Here is an 18053-nt window from a genome sequence, read left to right on the forward strand (position 1 = left end):
GGAGCTGAGGTGTGGATGGGGGCCCCACCAAAAGTAGCGACCAAAATAAAATCAACCAAACAGTGGTCACTAGTGGTCTCTTTGACAGCGCAGAACCACAAACAACCTGTTTTAATATAATATATTCTGCCTGTATTCTTAAGCCATTCACTTGTGTGTCTGCAATGGCCTCCTACCTAACTCACGGTGTCTGCGAAGAGAATGGGAACTTTAGCAAATTGCATTGTGGGAGGTGCATCTACACACCATTCAGGCCTCAGCAGAACACATTAATTTGGACCCAGAATGTAAAACAAACTGCATTCTCTGCTTTTGTGAACGATATTCTGTGCCTATTGTTGCCTTCTCATATTCTAATTAAACAAAATTAAAGGACTTTTGATAGCTTCTAAATAATTAAAGTGTAATTGTGCAGCTGGATCCAGCATGCTATGGAGACATACAAGATAAATAGGTTTAATCACAACCATAATTAAAGCATTTTTATAAAGAATGCCTTTATTTCGCTTTTATGGATTTACAGACTAATTAGGAAGCCTCATTTGCATGGCCCGTCTGCACTCGGATAGATCTCAGGGTGTTTTGCAATTAGATTATCTTTGTGCAGAGCTCTACTTTAGAGAACATTAGTACGATTGACGGGGTGCATAAGTGGGTCCCTGTTTGCACGGATGTATACGGTTTGGCCGTATCACAGTTGTTCGCGGTCAAATTGACCGCAGTCAATTTGGACGCTTAGCCAATTTTGCCGTGGCCAAATCCGACCAGACTGAAACCGCCCACCCACCCCTATAAACTCCCCCACCCACCCCTTACTAACCTTTTCGGCGTCCACTCATCTTCTGACCCTACAGTCTCGGACCCGTCCCTCCTGTGCAAGTCGGATGCGATGTTAGGCAGAATCCTGTGCAGTTCCCTTGGGGAACACTGCAAAAAGATTAAGACTACAGGAGTAAGCAGTAAACCCAATTGGTAGCAGTCTGTACCACCCAGATTTACCTGGTAGCTGTGGCTGAGCAGTCAGACTTCTCTCAAAATGAGTAGGGCAGTATACAGAGGATACACAATAGGGCCAAAAACACAGTGGAGCAAACAAACACTGACCAGAGCTTGCTATCAAAAGTATATAATTATTTATTTAAAACACACTTTAGGAAATACATTAAGCACTCTAAATCAAAGCAAGTTCAAACACAGTCAGATAAAGTATACACACCTCCCTTGATAATTATTAGACAAGTCTAGGTTAAAACACCACTAGTTGTAAAAACAGATGTGAGCGCTTAACTTAGATGGCACTCCAATAATTAAGTTAGAGGGAGAGAAAAAGACAGGTAATGAAAATAAACAGTTCCCAACACTTTTCTAAGACCACAGCAAGTTAGTGAAGGCAGAGTCTACTGTAGAGCCAAAGTTCATAGGCCAGGGCCACTTTAAATGGAACAAGGCGAAATGTGCCCAAGATCACACAGTTTAAAAATGCACTCAAGTCTTTGCAAAAATGTTCAAAAGAGGTTGGTTCGATGCAAAAGATAAAGTTAGAAGGTCTGGGGGCCAACCCAGTTGGAAATCCAAGGATTTAAGGGTCACCTTTAGCGATCCGAAGAAAGGGAGGCCAGGCGGAACACAGTACCTTTAAAAGTGAGGAAGCTCCAGGGTGGGAGTTGTTCCTGGCAGCGGGTGCAGTTCGTGGTTTCGACCAGGGGAAGAGAAGATCTTGTCGAGGAGGAAACTTGGAGTCGTTGCACTGCCCAGGGATGAAACCAGCCACGGAGTTTGTTCGGTTAAAAGGTGCGCTCCTTTTATTCGCTGTCCCAGTGGACTGAAGCTTGGCTATCCGGTCGCCGGGGTGCTTGGCACTGGCAATTCGACCAAGGGGCGTCCTGGAAGGCGAATGTCGAACTGGTTGTCCCCACCAGTTCAGAGGGAGAAGACTCTTGCAGCAGAAGATCTTCTCTTGTCGTCGGGGAAGTGGTGAGGTCGTTGCAGCAGGGCTCCACCGGTGGTGTTGTCGTTAAAGATGGCTCAGCTTCTCCCCTCTTCGGATTTCGTAGGTCCTGTGGTGACTTCTGAAGTTCCAGTCCCAAAAGCCCTGCTTTTATGCAGAAAAACCCCCATTCAACAGCCTAGCTGTCACTCATACATACTAAGTTGTGAGCCGGGCGGCTCACCACTGGGCCAATCTAGACATAGTGCGACTTGGGTTGCTAAGGCAACACAGTCCAGGGTGCCAATTCTCCCACCCACACATCCTGTGAATCCCAGACAGAGTGGCACCAGTTGGAGGGCTTCTGTGGAGTAGCCCGCCGAAAAGTGGAACAAAGGGCCCGACCTTGGTTGGAGTTACAGAGACGGACACATACGCCATTTTGCGAAAGAGTTCTGGCAAAAAGACCCAACCGGTGATTTTATATTAATTAAATAAACCGGCGGTATCTTTACAATGCACCAAAAAAGTGGTGTGTTTTAAAATGAATGGGAAAATCTCATAGGAAATATTCTGGTGGAATATTCCGCGTGGTAACCACTGCCCCCAGCCAGAAACTCGACAAGGGGGGACTGGACAGTGCCCCTTTGGAAACAGACCCTGGGGTAATCTAATTAACCCCTTCCAGTACTTCCACAATATGATGGTTTGTACTGGTTCTGTTCACAATTTTGGACTAATAAAGCCAATGGTGACTTTACATGTCCTGGGAGACAGCAGTCAGTCCCAGGGTATGGAGCCTATGTTTGGGGGTCACTATGACAGCCCTGTGTTACTGCACTGAGGTTGCTGTGCAACACATCTACCAAAACAGATGATACCCTATGGAGTAAAAGACCCCATAGCCCATAAGCACATACTAAGTCAAAGACATACCTCAAATCAGGCATAAGAGTGGGAGAAAAAGAGTCTCACTCTTAGCAGAAGAAAAAAACAAACCCCAAAAATCCAGCAAAGCTGCGGGGGGACTCACTAGGTTTGGTAAATTAGCCTTATAAGAGAATTCTCCCTAACATCCGACGCCGCAGAGTCCGTTTTCCTTATTTTGTTTCTTCCCGTCCCCAGCCTCCAAACCTCAGTAAGCGGGGGACACCCCCGATACCCCCAAAGGCAATGTCTACCAAACATGGGCAGCAGGGGATGGCCCGCAACCCGAGCTCCCCATGTTTGGTAGTGATTACCCAAATTGATCATTTCCAAATGATCGAATGGTACTGGCCGTATTCGGACAGATTTACCATACGGTCAATTGGAAGCGATCAATTTCGGTAATACCGTTTGCACAAGGTTGGATACTCACCGCTTTTTGGACATAACCCTAACACAACATTACCCTTAAGACTGTAATGCGGGAGTCTGCCTCCGTTGGCATCCAGATGTTTTGGACTACAATTCCCATCAGTACTATCCAGCGAAGTCCATGGTGAGGCATCTTGGGAATCCTAATCAAAAACATCTGGAAAGTGGCAAATTGCAAACTCCTGCTGTAATTTATGATTTTAATAGAACAGGAGAGAACTGGTCCAGTGTAGAAATTTAATAAACCTTTTGTTTGAGGATGCTGTACAATTTTCATGACTGAAAATTTGGAAGTGGGTAACAACTTTTTGGTAAACCAAAAAGAAAAACCTTCGATAGTTGGCATTTGTGGGTGAACGGCTTTTGTGATTACAAATTGGAAGTCAAACATTAGATTAGGCGCTGGGTGCAATTCGGCTGCCATTTTTCAGGAGAGCAAAGAAGTCAAACACATCTACAAGATATATGTATACTTATAAGATTACCCATGGGGCAGTCTATGGTGTTTTTTGAATTTCTGGATTCTAGACTGTTTTGCTTTGTTTGGATTTCAAAACGTCATAAAAAGAGCTTAATTGATACATTGACTTGGCTGATCACCAATGATTTGTCTACCCGAGTAACTAAATTGCTGCTGCAATGCTGTTTTGACGAAAAATGTGTTTTTGTTTTCCACCCAATCCCTCACGCCTCCACCATGCCAACCTTCCACTCCACCCTGCACCCACCTACCTCCAAAAAACTCAATCTCTTGCCAGGAAAGAGAACAGAGGTCAAAGCTTCCTTGCCCAAGAGCATGTTGGGCAGGGGAGAGTGAACATTCCAAGGAAATACTTTTAGCAGACAGGAACCAATGGGGAAGGAGAAAGGGGAAGGAGGCAGCACATAACAGCTCTCTAGGGCAATGGCATCGAGCAGCCCCTCATGGCCTTTTAACCTTTTGACTTCCGGGCCGGGTGTATGGGGCAACCCGTTGTCCACTGTTGTCTAGGCATGCTGTATGCCCAGAGTAGATGGGCGCCGATGGTGCCGTTAGGGATGTCGACCCACCGGGGGACAGATCAGATGGGGCTATAACAAAGAGCCCAGACAGACCTGCCCAGTCTGGGTCACATGCAGGGGGGTGTCTCGTACTGTGCAACCCGGCCATGCCCTCTGTCAGCGCACATCGAGGCCAGGCGGAGTTGGGCCAAGAAGATAAGTACTAGGAGACCACGTATGCCAGGTATGGCCAGGAGATGAAGAGAAGGAGGAGGCAGCACCTGCTGAAGTCCCCCATGCCACGTCAGATTGTGTGGTGAAGGAAAGCACCGGGCTGCCCTTGTGGATCGGACAAAGCGAAGTCCCGGGCCACTCCATCACCAAGGCCTGGGTGAAGAGAAGTCTCGGGCCACTCCATCACCAAGGCCTGGGTGAAGAGAAGTCTCGGGCCACTCCATCACCAAGGCCTGGGTGAAGAGAAGTCTCGGGCCACTCCATCACCAAGGCCTGGGTGAAGAGAAGTCTCGGGCCACTCCATCACCAAGGCCTGGGTGAAGAGAAGTCCCGGGCCACTCCATCACCAAGGCCTGGGTGAAGAGAAGTCTCGGGCCACTCCATCACCAAGGCCTGGGTGAAGAGAAGTCTCGGGCCACTCCATCACCAAGGCCTGGGTGAAGAGAAGTCTCGGGCCACTCCATCACCAAGGCCTGGGTGAAGAGAAGTCCCGGGCCACTCCATCACCAAGGCCTGGGTGAAGAGAAGTCTCGGGCCACTCCATCACCAAGGCCTGGGTGAAGAGAAGTCTCGGGCCACTCCATCACCAAGGCCTGGGTGAAGAGAAGTCCCGGGCCACTCCATCACCAAGGCCTGGGTGAAGAGAAGTCCCGGGCCACTCCATCACCAAGGCCTGGGTGAAGAGAAGTCTCGGGCCACTCCATCACCAAGGCCTGGGTGAAGAGAAGTCTCGGGCCACTCCATCACCAAGGCCTGGGTGAAGAGAAGTCTCGGGCCACTCCATCACCAAGGCCTGGGTGAAGAGAAGTCCCGGGCCACTCCATCACCAAGGCCTGGGTGAAGAGAAGTATCGGGCCACTCCATCACCAAGGCCTGGGTGAAGAGAAGTCTCGGGCCACTCCATCACCAAGGCCTGGGTGAAGAGAAGTCTCGGGCCACTCCATCACCAAGGCCTGGGTGAAGAGAAGTCTCGGGCCACTCCATCACCAAGGCCTGGGTGAAGAGAAGTCTCGGGCCACTCCATCACCAAGGCCTGGGTGAAGAGAAGTCCCGGGCCACTCCATCACCAAGGCCTGGGTGAAGAGAAGTCCCGGGCCACTCCATCACCAAGGCCTGGGTGAAGAGAAGTCTCGGGCCACTCCATCACCAAGGCCTGGGTGAAGAGAAGTCCCGGGCCACTCCATCACCAAGGCCTGGGTGAAGAGAAGTCTCGGGCCACTCCATCAACAAGGCCTGGGTGAAGAGAAGTCCCAGGCCACTCCATCACCAAGGCCTGGGTGAAGAGAAGTCCCGGGCCACTCCATCACCAAGGCCTGGGTGAAGAGAAGTCTCGGGCCACTCCATCACCAAGGCCTGGGTGAAGAGAAGTCTCGGGCCACTCCATCACCAAGGCCTGGGTGAAGAGAAGTCCCGGGCCACTCCATCACATGTGCTGTGGGTGATGCTGGCAGGCCTCCCTGGGCAAGGGGCTTGTGAAAGAAGGTCAAGTTGCCAGGGTATAGGGTCGACCCAGGAATATTGTGGTTTCTGTGGAGTGCAGCGGTAGTAGGGCGGCCCCATGTGGCTGACATGGCCATCTTAAAGTGACAATTACATTGCACAGGCTGCGTGGGGTGAATGGACGGGACCCATGTGGTGAACGGGGCCACCCAGCAGAACAACAGGCACAGGGAGACTCATAGATTGGAGGCAGCCCCATTTCCTAGTGGGGGGCAGTGACAGCACCACCGCGAGGTACTGAGAAGGGATGGCTGACTGCAGCAGCCACCTCGTGTAATATAATGTTAGTGTATGTTAGTTATTGTTTGAAATGTATTTCAAAAGTCAGTCAACAAATGTTTATTTCGCATAAAAAATCCATAAAACACACATAAAACATACACAATGATCACACTTGATAGTTGGTAAAAAAAGAGCCTGTCCCATAAATTAACATTCATCACCGAAACCCTCATAATGCATATCATATACACTGTGATAAAACAATCCACGTAAAATCTAATTCACTGATTCTTTGCTACCCGCGCCATAAAAACACAGTCTACAGCATATAACTCCCATTCCCATTCCAATCCAAAATAAAACTCACAGCATTATTCACCTTGTAGCCTCAATATCCCCTTTCTAAAATACATTGCTCTTTTCAAGAAGGAGAGCAAGGCCCAAGCAACCTGAACAGAGTCGGCACTCAAAAGAAACAGAATGGCAGCTCAATGTTGACAAATGTTAGCCTCCCTCAACACTGGTAATAACGTGGCTCTTCGGATCCCTTCGTACCCTGTGCAAAACAATAGCAAATGAGTCAAATCTTCCTTTTTGTACCCACACACTGGGCACTCAGCCGAATCCGGGTAGCCCTTCCAGTGCACTGTATTATCCCTCAAGAGAAGCCAATAAAACCTTGTCCTTGTGATTAGCCAGCAGCCTTTTTTGCTAGTATCCCAAATTAGGTACGGTTGAATCTCATTCGGCTGGCTAATCACAGCATGTACTGTCCTCTCATACTCGGCAAATCAACTTTTCATAGCAAACGCTTCTCCTAGAGCACGTTTATAACTACCTGCCTCTATTTTAGTCAGTGGGGCCACTTGTGGTGATAAGCTGCTTAGATTCGCTTCTTCGAAGGCTTTATCAATATAGTTAAGCCATAGGATTGTCCTCCGACCCACCTTGGCCATTACTGACCTTATTATAGTATGGCAGAGGGAGGCACATTCATTCGCCCATATCCAGACCCAGAAAATTATTGGGCCAAAGCCCACTGATCCTCCAAAGATTCCAAGCCCAGTTCCCTGTGAATGGATAGACACAGGGAACAACACAGAAGCCCCAATAATATCCTGAGGAACTGGTTCTCCTTGGTTTGTATTTCATCAGCCCTCTGCAGTCCCCATAATTGTGCATCGTACAGCATCACAGCCTTTGATTGAGCCACATAGATTTTAGCCAGAGCATTCAGAGGTTCACCCTCACAACGTGACATGAAGCTAAAAATTCCCCCTAATTTCTCAGTTAATTTGTCCGATTGCTTGATTAAATGCATCTTCCCGGTTAGTGTTTCTGAGAAACGAATCCCCAAATAGTCAAACACCTTCACCCTGAGGATTACTTCTCCGACACAGAGCACTGGTTGCATGTTCGCTGGCTGTTTTCTTCCCACACATGCCATTACAGCTGATTTCTTCATATTGATCTTGTGCCCACGATTACTCATGAATGCTCCATATGCATCAATGACAATCTGGAGTGCCCTTGAGGTCCTAGCTAGCAAAACAGTGTCATCTGCATAAGCCAGCATAGGATAAGCTCGGCGCCCCAAAACCAATAGATCAACCAAGGTGTTCAGCAAATCCTTCGGGAGCCCATTGATGTATAAACAAAAACAGATTGGAGCCAGGACGCAGCCCTGCCGAACACTGCACCCAACTGAAAAACAGGCCGTGCAATGGCCACCCGGGCCACTGCGTACACATGCTTTGTTGTTTCTGTGTAGTTCCACCAAAATCTTCACGATTTCCCCTGGGCAACCCATGGACCCGAGCACGGCCCAGAGTTTCCTCCTATCTACCTTATCAAATGCCGTGCTCAGGTCCATAAACGCCAGGTACACCCACTCACCCCTGCAGAAGACTGAATTAGCCGCCAGGAGATATAGGTTAAGGCTCTGTTCCATTGTCCCTTCCCCGTGGCGAAAACCAAACTGTATGTTGCTCAAAACAGAATCCTCCGCGAGCCAACTTTTTATATGGCCAAATAACACTCTCCCAAGAATCTTGAAAGAAGTGCCCAAGAGTGAGATTGGCCTATAGGAAAGTGGACTAGCATGGTCCCCCTTTTTAAAAATAGGAAGAATAATAGCTTTTTTCCAGGACAAGGGGTATCTGATGCATTAAACACCACTGTTAGAAGTGGTGCCCACAGATTCAGAGGGTCCTTAAACATGTCAGAGGGAATCACATCAGGGCCGGGAGCATGATTGTGCGCCTGCTGGCTGATGGCTCTAGACACTTCCTGCAGCCCAAACTTTAGGCAGGATGTACTCAAAACAGAACTTTCTCCTGTGTCTCCTCCCCTAAACAGGCTCCCAAAGTGTTCCAGGCGGGCTAATTCTACTACATTTGTGCCACTCGCCCCTTCAGACATAGAACCACGGGGACCCCTCTTCACAAATTCCCAAAAGGCCCTCTGGTCCTTACAATTGGCCGCATTCAGAAAGTCCTCCCATTCTGCCCCCTGAGTTTCCTGTTTCCTTCTCTGAATCTCTGTCCGATATTGAGCTCTGGCATGTGAAATCTCCCTCCTGCTAGAGGCCGGTGCTTTCAGAATCTTCAACAATGATCTCTTCGCACCACTGCAAACCTCATCAAACCATCCCTTACGCTGTGCCCTCCCTGGTACCTTACTCACAATTGTGAACTTTTTGTATAGAGCACTCACCAATTCAACAAAATAATCCACAATCTTCCAGGGGGGTGTACCGTCATCCAAAATACCATGCACTAGGCCTATGTTCTCAGAGATCCAATCTAGATGCAAATTAGCCTCCCTACTTTTTCCCCATTTGATTCTCCTGGCACCTGAAGCCACCCCCTTCAATGGGCAGATTACAGTATTAGATGAACCGCCATCCCCTAGCACCCCCTTCAATGTCAAACAGATGGGGTGGTGGTCACTGTTCACATCTGCTAGCACCTCGAAACTCAAAACCCGTTCCCATAGTCCCACAGAAACACAAAAATAGTAAATGGTCGAGGAGCCTAAATGGCTATTAAAGGTCAAATCACCCGGTATATCAGGGGCAACATGGCCATTCACAGTCCGCATCCCCCATTCAATCAACCAGGTGTACATTTGCAGACTTTTGGCACAGCCCCTTGTGTCCCTCATTTGCAGCACAGGGATACCTAAGGACATATCTTCTACAGTATCTACCAAATCGTTTGGTATACCCATACCCATTTTATGTTGGGGTTTATGTGGTAGTTATAGGAATGTATAAATATATACATACTAATGTGAATTTTGTAGGTGAGGTTTGAAAATAGAAAAAAAGGTTGTTGTTGTGTACCGTCTGGCACACCACCACTTCTCCTACCTGCCCTACCACAGGGTAATAATAATAAATGTGAATTATTATTATTACCCTGTGGTAGGGCAGGTAGGAGAAGTGGTGGCATGCCAAAGGCCACCTAGTGGGTTGGACCAACCAATGGGGCATCTACTGGTTCCAGCCTACTGTGGGTGAGTGGTATTGGGTTTGTTCTGTCATGTCCACCCTACGGGTCCCTCTTTGATCCCTCTAAGGCAGGGTGGGCTGACAGGGCAGTTTCCTCAGAGGGATCTCACATCAGATAAATAGGGAAGAGGATTGTGTTCATTATCAGAAATAGAAATGTTTAGGGAGTTATGTTTTTATGACTAAAAAGGGTTTGGGATGCATACAAAATCCACGTTGCTATGTGTGTTTGATTGGAATGAAAGAAATATGAACTCGGGGTGTAGCCCATCTCCTGTTGTAACATCAATTTTATTTGCAGGTTGCTCAGCACCCCTTCCTAATCCAGCTGGTTTCTGGGGTGGGGGTGGTTCCTGCAGAGTATTTCCCAAGCCTGGGGTAGGGGAGGTGCACTCCTTTACCCTAAACTATGGCTGGAAGCGCGGCTTGCCCACAGCTCCTGCTTCCACTACAACCACAATGACATCAAGGATACCCAATGATAATTAAAGATACCCAAGGATAATCAAGGATACCCAAGGATAATCAAGGATACCCTAGGGTACCCAAGGATAATCAAGGATAACCAAGGATACCCAAGGATAATCAAGGATCGCAAGATATATCAGTTTAGTTATCATAGATGGGGCATCCATGCATTGCAGGGTGGTTGCCCACATTTCTTGTAAGCATCATGAGATAAGTGAAATATGACATTGGTGGGGCTGTCACTGACAGACCTGCACAAAACACACATACATATATCGATATATGAGGGCTCTTAAAAATACACTAATCCAGCTACACCTCTCTGACCTTTTAAACCAGCCATCTCTGGCTCATCTTCCCAGCCCCAGTGTTGTGGGACCCTATGTTTCCCTTGAGAACTCTGGGATCCCCATCTCGTCATCTGCCCCATGAAGAGCAGACAGGCAAATTCATGTTTCTGAGGATTTTGTGGGAGTGGCCATCAATGGATGGTCCTCACTGACTTCTCTAACAACCATTGACTGCATCGCAGGGAGCGGCGGGTTGCAGGCACATGAAAGCTAGATATTCTTGAGATTGCATAAGAGCATGGGCAGCTTGTTGGGCATAGCGCAGAAAGTCATACCTTGGCTCACACTTAGTAAAGGCGCAGATCAAAAAACACAGAAAGAAACACAACCCAGCTCTCACACCAAAGGATGAGATGACCTCTGGAAGGAGGCCTTTTCACCAACGGCAGAAGGTGGATGCTTGTGTAGTTTAGATGTTAGTTTGGCCCAAATCATGTTTGACTCTCTGGAGAGTAGCAGGTAGCTAGATGGGGATGGCAATCACACCTACAGAAGGGCTGCAGAATTCCCCTTAGCAAGAATGAGTATTAATGTTTCTCAGGTAGACTCTCTTATATACTTAAGAGTCAATGATGTGGGGGGCAGGCAGGCAGTGGCGGTGTTAGGCTGCTGTGTTGTGACCAATCCTGTGATTGGTTTCTTCAGCCACTCCATTAGTTTCTTCACCCTCTAAGCATGCCCATCTCCCTCCTGGCCCTTCCTACTTTCTTTCCCCAGGGGCACTTGTTCTGGATCCTCTTTGTCTGCCTTTAGTGTAGGCCGGGGAAGCATGAAGCAAAGACCATGCTCACATTCTGTGCCCTAGGGCCAAGCGGGTGAGTTGTGCTCTTTCTATAGACCTCTGGCTCAGACTGTACTACATGCTTCCTATGTAGAAATGAAGCACTTTATTTGTGGTCTAGTATTGTGTTGCTTTGATTCTTGCTGTTGTCCATGTCAAGAAAATAAGATAAAATAGTAATGATGTACATTACTTGAAGCACCCTTTGTGGGATACAAGGACCTGAGTCTTAATAAACAGACTCCAACACATTTATTTAATTCAGAATCATCCATATTTCAGAGATTCAGCTAGACCGAACTTGCCAAACTTCCTTCCGGGTTGGGCAAGTGGATCAGAGTGAGTTTGGTCTGAAAGTGTATGCACAAAACAATTATAGAGTGTGGTTCTTCAATAACTGTTAATACCACATCTAGCCCGGGCCAGGCGTCCGCCTTTGTAGGATTGTCCAGGATTGTCCAGGATTGTCCAGCAAGGTTGAGGAGGTTGACTCTGCCAATGGCCCATTGGGAACTGGGTTGCAATGGGGCATTCAATTGTCTCGGGCACCAATGAAAAAGTGGCCCACAGTTGCAAATGGCAAGTCATTCCTTTTGTGACAGACTGTTTGAATAGTACCCAAGGTTTTTATTGGGCTAAAATGTGATGCAAATTGTGCATTTTAAAGAATTTGTATTTAACAACACTGTTCAAAACTACTAGCCGCATGGTGAAGTATCTTATCAAACTGGCCCCAATTGGCCAACAAGGTGGCCCACTTTGACCCAGAAAACTGGCCCACACCAGCATTTTGTGTTTTTGATTTGGGCTTTGCCCTAGGGCCCTATAGGCCGGTCCGAGCCTGACTGAGAACAGGATATAGCTGTGGGTGACTCAAAAATGATTGCTGAACTGTGCTCTGTACCCTTTGTGCATCCTCCTCAGCTGGAACACCATCTCCCTCCAGTGACGATAGAAAATCCAACCTTTGGACTCTATGTTGAGGGAAAGGGGGTTGAGGTAAAGTATCATTGAAAGTAAATAACAAACCATTAGGGTGGAATCAGCAGTCCCAATGGAGGCGCCTGCGAGACAGAGTCAGAACAGGACTGTAGGATTTGGGGAAATCCGGACTGGCACCAAAGAAATCTTCCGAACGACTGCCCAATCTGCCGAAGTCAAATTTGAAACCAAGTCATATTTTAACACACCACAAGACTCTTTTTTTATTTTTTTCAGAAGAAGCCAATCGGGCAGCAATTAGCAAGTCCAACCATCCACCTCAGCTCACAGAAAATATGAGAGAAGATTTGAGGCCATCTCTATTAAATCATTGAATGAATCACCTCCATTCTGATGTTATTAACAGATGGTGTGATTGACTTAGGTAAATCTCTTGTTGACTTTAAGACCCCAATGTTGAGCTCAGTGGAACAGGTAAGTAGGGGCCAAGATCGTTCTGTGACCTCGGCTATGCATGCCTCTCATTTTCCCTGCTCATTCTTGAACCTACTGCCAACCCTTAGCTTCAGTTTTACTAATGAAAATGATATCCACTCTTTACAAGTTATTACTAACTATTCTGCACCAAGCCCAGCGTAAAATCCTTTAGCACCTGCACTAAAGCCCCTTCCTTTTACCCAACCAGGAGAAAACCAAGGCTTTTTGTGAAGAGACAAGGCATATGATCTCGCCGGTGCATAAGTCTTGAAACTTCCCACCACTGCGGCCCCGCTGGCATTTGTAATAACCAGAGTCTTCCTCCGGGGTGCCGGAACAAAGGAGCCCACTGTTTCTGTGATAAATAAGGTAACACGTTGGTCCAATACTTCTATCCGGGGTCCCGCAATTGATCCAAGGTTGTTAATCATGGCAAGAAGTGAATCCTGGGGAGGCTCCATAAGGAAGAATACCTATGGAGTGTGTGTGGTAGCAACGGCTAGGAGCCCTGTGGTGGTCGATTACAATTTGAAAGCTAGTTTAAGCATTGACACGGGCACAAGCAAAGCATTTATCTTGTCACTAAACTGTTTTTACTACAGGCTTACCTTGCTTAATTACAAATGCAAGGATGGCACAAACAGTAGCTCTCCCCGGGCAGCTTCTAGTTATCCATCACATTTGTGTCTTGTTCAGATGATTGCAGGAAAAATTTAAATTCTCTCATTCCTCCAAATTGTTTTGAAATCCTGAACTCTCTGGAGAACATTGATTGAGTCACAGAAACCTTGAACCACCCAAATGACTGCCGGAACACTATACCCAGGGATGTGGACTCTACATATCATCCAGCACATGCAATAACTGTACCCCCTTTTATGTATCCCAAGGACCCTGGCAATACTCTCCAAGACTATATGTCATCGAACGTAGCTGGTCTCCATGGCAAAGAGCTTGAAGAAGACCTTCTGAATTTATTGGATGAACATGACATCATCTTGATGCAGGAACCATGGTCTCCCCCCGTTATAGATGGGTACACAACAATGTTTACGCCGGCACTCCCAGTGTGAGACTCAGAAATGAAGGAGGGCTTTTGTGCTTCATTTAAGACCTAGCTAAACACAGATTGTTTTCAGATGTGTTCTATTACAATTAGGGCTGTACCGAATAGTATTCGGCCGAATACCGAATAGTTTGTCAACTATTTGGAAGCCGAATATGAAGCCGAATAGTTGCTTTATTTAATAAATCATGTTCTAAACTTCAAAAAACACACTTATTAAAAAACAAATAAAGCACCATTTTTAATGCATTCTATACATTTAATTCTCTTCATTGTAATTAATATAGCATCTTTATTTAAAGTATAAAAGCCAGAAATAAAGCAGATTTAACCAAAATGAAGGGACCAAATATACAGAAGATTGTTGCATATTCAGTGCCAGTTAAAGTAGCAGTCTTCACAAATGCAAAAGGACTGCCTTTGTGAATCAGATGCATTGCATTCTCTATCCAGTTGCAAAGTTGATGTGGTTGAGTTTTCGAAACTTCTTTGCCTCACACATAGAAATGTGTAAAATGAACCATGTTGGCTCATGCAGGACACAAGTCACAAGGAAATCTGAAATGCATGAGCTCCATCTCGCAACTATTCACCCCACCCAAACAAATGCTGCTCACTTTTCACTTATCCTAGCCACTCTTTCTCGCCAATACACAAACATATGCAATTTATAATTCCTGACAAAATATCAGATAATGTTAGGGGGACTATGACGTACTCAATGGGAAGTGACATGACAGGAACTGAAAGTATCTATGCACATTTCTTTCAGTTTGTTTTTTCCAACTGAAAAAAGTGCATATTGCACATAACGATTCGCCAAAAGAAAAGATGTTCCTGTATTGTTGCTGGCTAAGTATAAAAGATGAGCACCTTTACCTTTTTGTCTAAGAATCTGTAACAAAACATGCCCTGAAGAGCAGATTACATATAAGATATTTTTCAGCTGTGTGAGAGCAATTTGTCTGGTCTAATTCTATTCATTTTTGAAAACTGAAGTCTATATTTGCCTTTCTGAGTTCATGTTGCATTGTATTCAAATGATAATGTCAAAGTATTCAGCAAGAGCCGAATAGAAAGAAACTATTCGTCCAGAGCCGATTAGCAAGAAACTATTCGGCCACAGCCAAATAGCTTTTTTTCAGCCGGAATTCGGCCGAATACTTACTCGAAGCTGAAGTTCGGTACACCCCTAATTACAATGCATAAGAGTGACTCTTTGTGCTGTTTAACTGTTTTAATGATCCACAGAAGTGTGCAAACTCCAATTTTTGAGGTTAATCTTGAACACTACATTAGCAATGTATTCACTCATTTCACAGTACCTAAAATGTAATTTGTTTTGGGGGTTGATTTAAAAATGTACCTTGGAGTGTGCAGCCCTGGGCCATGTTCGATCTGAAAAAGTATGACCTGCTAAACATACTAAAACTCTCTATGCTGGACCGGTGCATGGTCAAGGCCAGCTTCCAACTCCACGAGATACTCTTGGAGTGGACCTTAGGGACTGTCAATGGCAGGGTAGTGAGTGATGTGCCACGACAGCCTACATTCAAAGGGACTTGAGGCAACTGTACCATAAATGATATCATTGTTCCGGTGTCTGCTTGGCTTTAATTAAGGATTTCAGGATCGAAGCTACTGATTTAAGCGACCATAACCTGCTTACAATTACATTATCCCCCTGAACGTCTTGATAGTGATACCACTCTAGCTCGGCCTACTGAGGTGAGACATATTTCCATAAAACGAGCCGTACAGTGAAATAGTAACAAGGAGCCTGGTGGTTTGTACCATCTAATTAGGGCCATTATACAAGTCAGTGAAAGCTGCCTGATACAGAATCCTCATAGAGTGATATAATTTGCAGCTACAATTTATTAAGTAGCAACCTACATAATGCACTCTTCATTACAAAGACATTAAGTGCACAATCAAAACCCCCTTCATGGTTCGATAAAGAATGCAAGCTGCTCTAAAATCCCAAGTGTGAGATAAAAAAATGATAGGAAAGCTTATATGGAGAGCATTAAGTGTCGGAAAGATGATTTACAAATTGAAGCATGGAATGAGCTTATTGAGGCAGGAATTGAACTGAACTCTAGGACATTTTGGGATATGGTGGTCCATGGGCCAATATTTAAGCAGATCCCCAAGGCAAAACCACTCTTACAAGACTCCTCCTGGCACCATTATTTTGAACAACTCTATATGGACCCAGCAACTGGAGATAATTTCTTGTTGGAAAAACAAAACACGTATCCGGTGGGCTCAATCCGCTTAAACCATCCTCCTTCTTTCTTATCAATGAGGTACAAGCCTCTGTTAAGTCATCAGACTCAGCAAAAGCCCAGGTCCGGATTTTCTTTCTTCAGACTTATTTAAAGCACATCCTAATATTTGGGCTCCACTACTTATGCAAGTGTTTAACATAATACTACGCGCTGCTGAATTCATGCCCACCTGGAAACAAGCAATAATCTGTACATTTTTTTAAAAAACAGAGCAAAAAGATAGCCCGAGTAGCTACAGACCAGTATCTTTGTTAGACAATTCTTCCAAGATATTAGGCAAAATCGTCCTGATAGACTCAAATCCTGGATGGAAGACAACAGTATTCTTTCTCCCATTCAACTTGGTTTCAGGGCATGTCTAGGTATAGAATTGCAAGCGCTTAATTTGTACTTGGTTGCATAGCACTCTAGGTATGTGAGATGTATATTTCACATTCACGGATATATCAGAGATATTTGATTTGGTAGAACGTTCCAAACTTTGGCACTCACTTTCGCTAGGTATCCCAGAGATCTGTTGACAGTCATAGAAATGGGTCACACAAAAAATACAGAAAAGTTAGATATACCAGAGGGGGGTAGACAACAACTCCCATTGCGACTATGAGGAGAGTGCGTCAGGGTTTCGTATTCGCCCCCCTCTAATTTAACATATTAGTGTTATCCTATGCAAATGATGGCATCCTTTTTGCAAGAACGCATAATTCCTTGCAACAACCAAACATGCCTTTGTTGCCCATATGAAATCCCCAGGTCTTACCATTAACGCCTCTAAACCTGTGGATGTAACTTTCGGTACAAACAAAGCCACATGGGGGTGTTGTTTTACCGCAGGGAAAGACTGCATCGAAAAAGCCAGTAGTAGTTAGACTATCTAGGGATTCGATTTACCTCCAGCCTAAATCCCACCGGCCATACTGACAAAGAAGCAATACAACTGGCCCAAAGCATTAGTGGTATTTATACATTTGCTGCTAACTTTATGGTGCAACCACTCACCTATATGATCAGGGTGTACACAGCTAAATCTAAACAAGTTGGTCTATGTGGCATGGGTCTAAGGGGCTATAACAATGCAGTAATGTTCCAAGCCATCCAGAATCAATTCTGCATACAACTATTGGGGCTTCCCAACTTCTCCCCAATAGTCCCAATGCACTGAGAAATATGATGCGTTTATCTAGACACCGAGATTTCCCCTGCTCCCATTTCTCCCCATTTGAATGTCTTTTTGAATGAAAAGGCCTGGTTACAAAACACACTTATGTGCAAGGAACCATATAGTATAAATCCATTGACCAAGTTATGTGTTAGCACACCTTGGCAAGGTAGGGATTCTAAAACAGCTGCCAATTCACCTGCCCGCTGAAATTGGAGCTAATACAGATTTTTGAAGTACATCTCAAAATTTCCTGAAAAATTGAATAAATTACCAAACCACTGGACCAGGCTATCCTAGCCATATCCTTCGAATCGTGACCAAGCCCTATCTTACACGCAGCCCTTTTTTGAAAGACAGACATCTCCTAACCAAGGTCAGATTTAACTGTCTTTTTATGACCAAGAATGCTAACCAAAATGGAGCTGCGAGGTCGGACACACTGTGTCCGTTCTGTATTAACACACCTGTTATCTCGTTCCATGTTTATTTATATGCAGTAAATATACAGTGCCCATGGAAACAAATATAATTGCACTAATATAATCGTGTGGTGTTAGGCAGTGCAGGCCTGCCTTACTTTTCGTTCTACGGGCTCACTCACCACTAATTTTGTGGGCAGTCTGCAAGCGGTAATGACAATAAGGAGGAAGCACTTGCAGTAACTTTGAAAATACCAAATAGGGAGTTTAATAGTATCTTTAATACTAGATGTATTAAAAATTAATAATTGATTTTATTCCATTTGTTGGAGCTTGCTTTGCATTTCTTATGGGACC

Source organism: Ambystoma mexicanum, chromosome 14 (genome assembly GCF_040938575.1).
Source record: "Ambystoma mexicanum isolate Mex_15411 chromosome 14, UKY_AmexF1_1, whole genome shotgun sequence".
NCBI classification, from domain to species: Eukaryota; Metazoa; Chordata; class Amphibia; order Caudata; family Ambystomatidae; genus Ambystoma; species Ambystoma mexicanum.